At 42.9% G+C, this 10765-nt stretch overlaps 2 non-coding genes across 2 annotated transcripts; both read left to right on the top strand.

The window, feature by feature from the left end:
* The first annotated feature begins 281 nt into the window (after nt 1-281).
* LOC132214037 (small nucleolar RNA SNORA74) lies at nt 282-484 on the top strand. Its single transcript, XR_009448137.1, has one exon. It is a non-coding gene; the product is annotated as a small nucleolar RNA SNORA74 (small nucleolar RNA).
* Nucleotides 485-3266: 2782 nt separating this feature from the next.
* LOC132213998 (U6 spliceosomal RNA) lies at nt 3267-3370 on the top strand. The gene has a single exon (XR_009448106.1). It is a non-coding gene; the product is annotated as a U6 spliceosomal RNA (small nuclear RNA).
* Nucleotides 3371-10765: the final 7395 nt, after the last annotated feature.

The raw sequence follows: 10765 nt of genomic DNA, 5'->3' as shown, positions 1-10765 counted from the left end.
GGGTCTTTTGAGGTTGATTAGGTTATGAGGGTGGAGCCCTCGTGAATAGGATTAATACCCTTTTCAAAGATATCCCATGCTAGACTTATCAGGAGATGCTTTTATATGTTATATAAATGTCTGACCACTATTTTGTACACTTGAAACTAATATTGAATGTCATCCCTAATTGAAAAAAAATTAAAGAAGTAATTTTTAATAAAAATGAAAATGCAAATCAGAGTGATCTTTAAAAAATATAAATCAGATCATTACACTCTGTGCCTAAAAGCCTTAAGTGCTCCAGCAGGGGTCAGCTCTCCAGACAGAATCATGCCTGTGAGGGTGTTACACTGCTGGGAGAGGAATGCCCTGTCTTCTTCCTCCAGTAGCTCCCTTCACTGCTCTGGTGATGTGTGGCACTGGTGCAGGGCAGAACTGTGCTTCCTTGAGAGTGAGCTAAGCATCACTTTGGCTGCTTAGTTATAGTGTGGGAGCAGACACACAGAAAATAAATTTAAGCCGTAAAAGTTCTCACAGCATTTCAACCCTCCAAACGGACCTCTATCCTCCCTTCCCTACACTCCAGCCAGCCTGGCTCACCCAGCCTTGAGGAAAGAAGGCAGGGACAGTGCTGCCCGGGAAGCCAGTGAGCATGCATCTGGTCGGAAGTCTGGAGAGAGCTCCAGTTCTCCTAGGACAGAAACGGAGGGATGAATCTGCTGAAATCAGCCACCCATGAGGGGATTCTACTTTTCACTACGTGATGGCTGGATTGCACCTGCATGATCCCACCACGCTCTTGCTCCCCTGTGGGGATCCATGAGTCATCTACAACAGGAAGCAGCTCTCTGGCCTTTGAGAATCCACAGACCTTCTGCAAAGCCCTTAAGCTCACACAGCTGATCTCAGACTACAGATTCCAGACACCTTCAATCCTGGGAAGCAGCCTCTTTTGACTTTTTCATTCTCCTCCTACAAACAATGCCAGGTCTGTGTCTTCTGTACACTGCTCAAGGATGTGTGAGGACCCAGCGGGTGGCAGCTGGACCTGATATCCCCTGGGACATTTGCTGAGTGGCCTCAGACCCAACACTGACACTGAGCTTGAACCTGCATCCATCTGGTGAGCACCACTCACCTCTACCTGGGGACTCCCTGAGAAACTCCCTCATGCAACTTGAGTGCTTCCAGAGACTCTTTCATTAACTGAGACAAACAGGCACCCGGCAGATGGAGGCAGACAGGGAGGCAGAACATGGTGTGCTCTGGGGCTTTTGCTGACCTGCCCCCAGGCTCAATGCTAGTCAAAGCCAGCTTTGGTGCCCTGCTTGGACCTTCCTGTGCTCACTGGGCCTCAGCAGAGGCTGTCACAAATTGTGAATTGCTTTGTAGATGCAAAGAGTTTGCCCTGGGAGAGTCACATCAAGCATCTGACATTGTTCAGCACCAGAGTCCCTCCCAGGAAGCCCCAGGAACAACAAGCCAATAGCCAGCTTCAGAGCACATCAGAGAAGGATACAATTAGCCTCAGAAGCGGCAGATCCAAAGAGAGATCTAGGCAGGCACCAGACCCCGCTGAGATGAATTGCGCTCCACGTGGTCAACACCTGTCAGCAGCTCATACACACAACTGTAGGCAGGGTACACTGTGGTCACAGCCAACTAGCCTGAGCATCTTATCACTACATGAATGGGCCAACAGCCATCAAGAATCAACTGCCACAGGAAGGTTCACATTACACACACGGGACATCCCTGGAGCACTCAACTCAGATGATCAAGAAGAAATTGCCACTGGGTTCCACAGGACTCCTACTACACGAAACCACACTGCCAAGACCTGGATTTTAATACAAAGAAAGAAACACACAGAGGCAGCCAAAATGCAAAGAAACATGCCCCAAATTTAAGAACAGGGGACACATCCAGAAAAAATGCTAAACAAAGTGAGGCAAGCAATATTTCAGATAGTTAACTGAAGTTAGGTGAAGAATGGATGAAATCATTGGGAACTTGAAAACTGATAGTAGGCATGAAAAAGAACATCTAAGCCATATAAAAGATCCAGTCAGAAATAAAGAGTAAAATCTTTGAAATGAAGAATACACTAGAGAAAATAAATAATTTGATTAAGGAGAGAATCAAATTAGTGATTTGGAAGACAAGGTCACAGAAGACAAAAGCAGCAAAAAGAAAAAAGAACTTTTAAAAATGAGGAATGTTTAGGGGACTTTTGGGACAACATGAAACATTAACAACAACCACATTATAGGAGTATAAGGACAAAAGAAAGGTTAAGGGACTACACCATATTAAAAGAAATAATGACCGAACACTTCCCTAACCTGGTGAAGGAAGAGACACACGTCCAGGAAGCACAGAGTCCCAAACAAGATGAACCCAAAAAGGCTTGACACCAGGACACATCATCATGACAATGACAAAGATTAAAGACAGGACATCTTAAAAGCAACAAAAGAAAGACGGTCAGTTACCTACAAGGGAGCTCCCATAAGACTGTCAGCTTATTTCTCTACAAAAACATACCAGGCCAGTAGGGATTGGCACAAAATATTCAAAATAATGACAAGCTAGGACCTTCAACCAAGACTACTTTACCCAGTAAGGCTGTCATTTAAAATTGATGGAGAAATAAAGAGCTTCCCAGACAAGAAACAGGAAAAGAAGTGTGTTACCACCAAACCATTAGTATAAGAACTATCAAGAAGGAATAAAAGGGAAACAGAGTTAAAAGAATAAAACATATCTACAAATAATCACTTTAAATGTAAGTGGCTTGACTGCTGCAATTAAAAGACATGGTAGCTGAATCGATAAGAAATCAAGAACCATATATATGCAGTCAACAAGAGACCTATCTCAGAATGAAAGATATACAGACAAAAAGCAAGGGGATGGCAAAAGGTATTTCATGCAAATACAAATGAAAAATAAGCCAGGGAGGTAAACCTAGAGCTGACAAAATAGACTTTAAAACAAAGGCTATATTGAGCGATAAGAATGGACACCACAGAATGATAAAGAGAGCAATCCAACAAGAGGATATAACCCTTGCAAACATGTATTTCTTCAACATAAGAGCAAGTAAATGTGTAAATCAAATCCTGATGTACATAAATGGAGAGTTCAACAATAATACAGACGTCGTAGGGGATTTGAACAATCCCACTGGCATCAATGGCTGGATCTTCCGCACAGAAAATCAAGAAGCAAAGAGTGGCCTGGTGCTGGACTCTGCAGCAGCAGCAGCAGCAGCAGCAGCAGCAGCAGCAGCAGCACATATAGTAAAGCTGGAATGATGCAGAGGAGATTAGGGTGGCCCCTGCGCAAGGGTGACACTCAAATCAGTGAAGCGTTCCCTTTCCCTCTAGCGTGTGACATGCTCCCCTGGCTCCCCTAGGCTCCCCTGGCTCCCCTGGGCTGGGGCCCCTGCGGGTGGGGGTGGAGGGAGATGGGCGGGGGCTGGGGGGGGAGGGAGACGGGCGGGGGCTGGGGGGGGAGGGAGAAGGCGGGGGGGGGAGACTTGGGCCCTGACCTCCTCCTGGGCTGGGGTCCCTGTGGGTGGGGGCGGAGGGAGACAGGCAGGGGCTGGGGGGGGAGGGAGATGGGCGGGGGCTGGGGGGGGAGGGAGAAGGTGGGGGGGAAGACTTGTGCGCTGCCTCACCCTTGCACAGGGCGGCCTCACACCTAGTCTTTAAAAAAAAAAAAAAGAGTGGACTGAAATAACACAATAGATCAAATGGATTTAATTGGTATCTTCAGAGCATTTTCACCCTGAAGCAGTAGAATATACATTCTTTTTAAGTGGACGTGCAACATTATCTAGATAGACCACATGTTAGGGCACAAAAACAGTCTCAGTAAATTTAAGAAGATTGAAATCATATCAAGAATCTTTTCTGATCATAACTGTATAAAACTAGAAGTCAATTAGAAAAAACTGACCTACAAGTGATCTATTACTGAATTGTACACACCTAAAACCACCCATGCCCCAATAAATTTATTAACAGAGATAAAAGCAATGAAAAGCAAAAATGAATAAATAAATAAAAATTTGGGGATACATGGTGGTGAGAATTGCATGTCAATATACTTGATGTATACTTAAATGTGGTTAAAACTCTAAATCTTATATTTATTTGACCACAATAAAAATTAGTAATTATAGGATTAAAAAGAAAAAGAAAAAACTATAAAACACAGAAAGTCTTGGAGGCTAATTAACATGTTACTAAACAATGAATAGATAACAATGAGATCAAGGAAATAATGAAATAATACCTTGAAACACATGGAAATGAGAACACAACAATCCTAACGCTATGGAGCACAGGATAAGCAGTCCTAAGAGGAAAATTCCTAACATTACAGGCCTACCTCAAGAAACAAGAAAAATCTGAAATACATCATCTAACTTGACACTTAGAGGAACTAGTGCAAAAGAAAAACAAAGACACCATAAAGTGAGAAGAATAAAGAAAATAATAAAGATCAGAGCAGAAATAAACAAAGCAGTAAAAAACAAACATGAGATCAATGAAGCTAAGGCCATTGTGTGTCAGTGGTTAGAGATGTGGTCCACGGAACAAAGGATCATGCGTTCGATTCCCAGTCAAATGCATGTACCTGGGTTGCAGGTTCACCCCTGCCACCTGTTGAGGTGTACATGTGTGTGAGACAACCATTTGATGTGTGTGTCTCACACTGATGTCTCTCTCTCTCTCTCTCTCTCTCTCTCTCTCTCTCTCTCTCTCTCTCTCTCTCCTCTCTTTCTCCCTTCTTACCTCCCTCCCTCCCTCCCTCCCACATCTCTAAAAAAAAATTCATTGGACAATATATACTAGGTGAGAATTAAAAGAAAAAATAACTTCTCAACAAACGCAGGTGCTGGACTGGATGGCTTCACAGTGCATTTCATCAAACAGTCAGAGAAGAACTAGCACCTGTTCTCCTCAAACTCACCCGAAACACTCAAGACAGGGGAAGCCTCCCAAGCTCATTTTATGCGTGCAGCATTCTTCTAATCCCAAACCAGAATAAGACTTTATAAAGAAAAAAAATTATACGCTAATATCCCTGATGAATGTAGATGCTAAAATCCTCAACAAAATATTGGCAAACTGGATCCAGTAATACATTTAAAAGATTACACATCAGGATGAAGTGGGATTTATTCCAGGGATGCAAGCTTGGTACAGTATCTACACGTAAAAAACATGATACATCGTAAACAAAATAAAGAATCAAATTCACATGATTACAACAATAGACGCAGAAAGCATTCACCAAAACACAACACCTATTCATTATAACAACTCTCAGTGAAATGTGAATAAAGGGAATTCACCTGAACATAATAAAGATCATGAAGAAAGAAGAAAGAAAGAAAGAAAGAAAGAAAGAAAGAAAGAAAGAAAGAAAGAAAGAAAGCAAGAAAGAAAGAAAGAAAGAAAGAAAGAAAGGAAGAAAGAAAGAAAGGAAGAAGTGGAAGAAAGTGAAAGAAAGGAAGGAAGACAGGAAGAAGTTGAAGAAGATACAAATTAATAAAAGCACATATGGTGTTCAAAGATAGGAAGAATTAACAACGTTCAAATGTCCAATGACGTAATTCAGAGAGCTACAACAAATATCACAAAAATTTATATGGAAGTACAAAAAACACACAAAAAACACCAAAAAACCCAACACACACACACACACACACACACACACACACAAACAAACAAAACAAACAAAATAAAACCAAACCAATAGAGTAATCTTGAGAAAGAAGAACAAAGTGGGAGGAATCATGCTACCTGATAACAAACTATACTACAAGGCCATAGTAATAAATATAGTATGGTACTGGCATAAAACAGACATAAAGATCTGTGGAACAGAAGAAAAAGTCCAGAATTAAACCCATACATTTATGGTCAATTAATATTTGACAAAGGACACAAGAATATACAATGTGGTAAAGATAGTCCACTCAAAAAATGCTATTGGGAAAATTGGGCACATAAGTGGAAAAATAAATCAATGCAGACTACCTTCTTACACCATATTGAAGAATAAACGCAGAATGGATTAAAGACTTGAAAGTGACATTTGAAACCGTAAAACTTCTAGAAGAAAATAAAGGCAATAAATTTTCATAGAAATATTTTTTATTCTGATGTATCTATTTGGGCAACAGAAGCAAAAGAAAAACTAAACAAATGGGACTACATCAATCTAAAAAGTTGTTGCACAGCAAAGGAAACCACCAAGAAAATGAAAAGACAACCCACTGAAGGGGAGAACATATTTGCCAATGATACATCTGATAAGGGTTTAATATCCAAAATTTATGAAGAACTTAAAAAAACTCAACATCATAACAAAATTAAACAATCCAATTTAAAAATGAGCAAAGAACCTAAACAGACACCTCTCCAGCGAGGACCTGCAGATGATTATTACACAAAAAGATGCTGAGCATCACTAGTCATTACAGAAATGGAAATTAAAGTCACAGTGAGGTATCACCTCACATCTGTCAGAAAGGATATCATCAATAAATCAATAAACATCAAGTGCTGGTGAATATGTGGAGAAAAGAGAACTCTCGTGTACTCTTGGTGGGAATGCAGATTGGTGCAACCACTGTGGTAAGCAGTATGAAGTTACCTCAAAAATTAAAAATAGAACTGCTTTATGACCTAACATTTCCACTTCTGAGAATATCTCTGCAGAAACCTGAAACACTGATCGGAAAGGATATATGCAATGCTATGTTCACTGCAGCATTACTTACAATAGCGAAGATTTCACAGCAGCCCAAGTGCCCAGCAGCAGATAAGTGGAGAAAAGGCTGTGGTACATTAACACAACGGAATACGACTCACCCACACACACAAAAAGGAAATGAAGGAAATCTTACCTTTTACAACAGCATGGATGGAGCCGGTGAGTATTATGCTAAGTGAAGTGAAGTAAGCCAGTCAGAGAAATACAAGTTCCTTATGGATTCACTTATATGTGGAATCTAATGAACAAAATAAACTACAATCAAAATAGAAACAGACTCATAGGTGCAGAAAACTGACTGAATACTGTCAGAGGGGAGGAGGTTGGGAGACTAGGGGGAAAAGGTGAAGGGATTAAGCAAAGAAAAGACTTACAGACACAGACAGCAGTTTGGTGATTATCACAGAGAGAGGGGTGTGTGTAGAAGAGGGCTTAGAAAGGATAAATTGTGATGGAAGGAGACCTGACCTGGGGTAAGAGGGGAGGGAGGTGAGATACATAATTCAACATACAGGTGATGTATTACAGAACTGTATACCTGAAAGCTACATGATTTCATTACCAATCTCACCCCAATATATTCAATTTAGAAAAATAGGCCATTGTGGCACATGCTAAAACCTGGATGGACCCTGAAGACATGATGCTCAATGAAATAAGCCAGTCACAAAAGGAAAAATAGTGTGTGATCCCACTCACATGAGGTCCCTAGTGCCAACAAAGTCATAGAGGTAAGATGGAGGGTACCAGTAATGGGGGAGTGGATGCAGAGTTGTTGTTTAGTGGGGACAGAGCTTCAGTTGGAGAAGATGAGAACAGTGATGGAGCCGATGGTGGTAACGGCAGCACAACAATATGATTGTTAAGTTGAGTTAAGGACCACTTAACAGCACTGGACTGTGCTCTGAAAAATAGTTAAAATGGTAAATTTCAGTGTGTATATATTACTGTGATAATAATATACAAAAAAAAAAAATAGAAGGCTCTGTCCTGGGTGTGGGAGAATCAGGTAGAGCTGTTTTCTATCGGCCCTACATGGGCAGTTGGGTCACTGTCAATATCCTGGTTGTGAGAGTTTTATAAGATATTATTGAGAGAAACCAGGTCAGATTCCATGGGCTACCTCTGCGTTCTCTCTTATAAATAATGGAATCTACAATTATATTTTTAAAAGGTTAAAAACTAAAAGGGGAGACAACCAGATTTGGTTGTCTTGCCCCAGGGAATCTGGTCCAGCAGGTCCAGTTGGGGTCAGGGCTGAGTATAAGGAATTGCCCACAGGAACTGGTGGTCAGTGGGATTGAGGGCCACCATCCAGACCAGTGACCTACACAGCTAAGTTCTCATCCCATCATGAAGCTTCCACAGCTTTTAATACAGCTGCTGTGTCTCAGCCACCTCTAATGCGATCACTCGGGGGAACAGCTCCTTCACTGTGCCACCTGGTTTCTTAAGGGAGCTTCAAACCTTTTAACCATCTCACAAAACACAACACAGGTAGTGCAATCCTCCCACAGTGACCCTCTGCTTCATTAAACCACATCCACCAAGTGACAAGGATGGGCCTTTTGTGCCATTCCAGGAACGCTGGGCCAGGGTCTCGTCGACAGAGCAGATTCACTTCTCCGTGCCTTGGTTGGGACCTGGGCACAGGACCCAGGAGTGACGCAACCCAAGGACAAAGATGAAGGAAGGCAGCATTGTCCTTGGAAGCAGGTGCCTTTTAATCATCTACAGATCTCAACTGTAGAAAGATACCTATGCCCTGTTAAAGGTTAGGAAAGATAAATAGTTTTTCTCTTTGTACTCGACAGAGTGGTGCTCAAAATGAACTAAAAATAATACCCTGTCTTCATATGCTCTCTCCTTCCACAGATGGCTCCAATTTTCCTGTCAACTTGAATGCGAGATGGAAGAAGTAATGCTGGTGGATGAAATCAACACATCCCTATTTTAAGGGGTGAAACGTAGATGAGAGATGGAGTGTCACTCATTAAAGGTTTGGTACTTACTCTGTGGTCAAGTAGGGAGTTTGTAATTGTCCATCCAAACCTGTACCATTAGGGTAATAATGTAGGGCTGTCATGAAGGCCTTTTCAGTGTCTGTACCCCATAAAATCTTGCTCTTTTTGGTCCATGATGTGGGCCAGGGAGCCACCAAAGCTCATCCTCTGCACGCAGTGACTCAGGGCTCCAGGGCTCCCCTGGCTTGTGGATTTAGCTGGCAATGAGCACAGCTCAATGGTGTAGAGGTCGGACAGACGAGTGGTGTCAGGATGGCCTGGGAGCAGCCACTCATGGCTATCCTTGCCTCTGGCCAGAGCTGATTCACATGGTGAGAGAGGCTCAGAAATGCAGAACAGCACAAACTCCTTGCTACTTGGCACACAGGGCAGCACACTCACCCTCTTGTTCCTTTACCTGTGCAGCCAGCCAACTCAGTCACCTTCAGGAAGAATGTCCAGAAAGAATAATAAAATGAAAGTACCTCATGCCAATCCACATAGCACTTCAAAGTACTAAGAGTAAAAACTCACTGTCCATGCATTTCTACAGAAAGGCTACTTGCTGTCCAGACCCATATTCTTGCTCTTTTTTCTTCTTCTCAAAAGAAGAAAACACATCATTCTGGAGCCATCGAGATGGAGCAGATCAATGGCCAGCTGTCCACCCAGTGATGTCAACCATGGTCTCAGAGAGAATAGTATCTGTGGACTCCAGAGAGAGCAGCAGTGGGCTGAGTTGGGAGAGAATTGAGAACTTGACCAGTGACCAGCACGGTGGTGAGCTGATTTGTCTTGAAGGCAGTGAGCCTTAGCACTGCTCTGTGCGCAGGACGGGAATGACTCAGAGAGGACTGGACCAGGGGCCTGTTGGAGCCAGAGTGGCGGCTGCACTGGACCCTTCCCCCTTCTATCCTGGCCGGGCCCTGGACTCCAAAGTATTGTGGTGACTCCTGATTATTTTTCTTCTTTTCCTCTTGCCAGTTTTCCTTGAAAACCATCCTGTTATATGAAGCTTCCACACAGCTCATGGGTGGAGAGGAGTGTAAGGTTCTGAGAGAACCAGAGCTTCTAGCAGAAGGACCAGTAAGGTGGCTGAAATCCAGGGAGAGAGGAGCTGTGGGTGAGCTGGACCCCCACAGAGCGCTCCCCGGAGGCCAGCATAGGCTCTGCGCATGCTGATGCTGAGGTCACCCCCAGAGCTGCTGAGACACAAGTGACTCTGAACTTCATATGCTCCACAGCCTTACACAGGGGGCTCTCACCTCTGACACTCCATGGTGGGAAGACAGACTGTGGAGCACCGTCCAGCAGGGGCAGCAAATCCATCACCGGCCTCATGTGAAGTCTGGAAGGAGAAAGGATGTGCATGTGAACAGGCACAGGGGTCAAGCGCAAGGGGCCAGGGCAGTAGAGCCCCAGCCTGCAGACCCACCACACCCTGCACTTTAGTTCCAAGTACAAGCTCTTTTTTGCAATTGTAACAATTGTAGATTTGACTTTGAAGAAAAAAATAACCCAAATTACATTAGAGATTTCAATTTTGGTTTGTCACATCTTCAGTACATGTTAGCTGAACCCATTGTGGTAGTCATTTCACAATGTAGGTGAATCAAACCATCCTTTTGTCTGCCTTAAACTTATACAGTGGTGTATATTGATTATTTCTCAATAAAGCTGGGAAAAATAAACAGTGCCTTAATAAACAGGAAAAAAAGTGGTTATAGATGCAGTGGAATGAAAACACCATAACTAAGAGAAAACAAATCAGGATACACACATTAGAAATAGTATCATCTTGCCCTGGAGGCGTGCTCACTGGTTGAGCCTTGATCTATGAACCAGGAGGTCATACATGGAGTCCCTGTCAGAGTGCATGGGTCTCCATCCTTAGTAGGGGGCATGTAGGATGCAGGTGATGAATGATTCGTTCTCATCATTCATATTACTACCTCTCTCTCTCCTTCTCCTTTCCTCTCTGA

The sequence above is a fragment of the Myotis daubentonii genome, chromosome 12, assembly GCF_963259705.1.
Source record: "Myotis daubentonii chromosome 12, mMyoDau2.1, whole genome shotgun sequence".
NCBI lineage: Eukaryota > Metazoa > Chordata > Mammalia > Chiroptera > Vespertilionidae > Myotis > Myotis daubentonii.
This window is presented reverse-complemented; position numbering and strand designations above follow the sequence as displayed.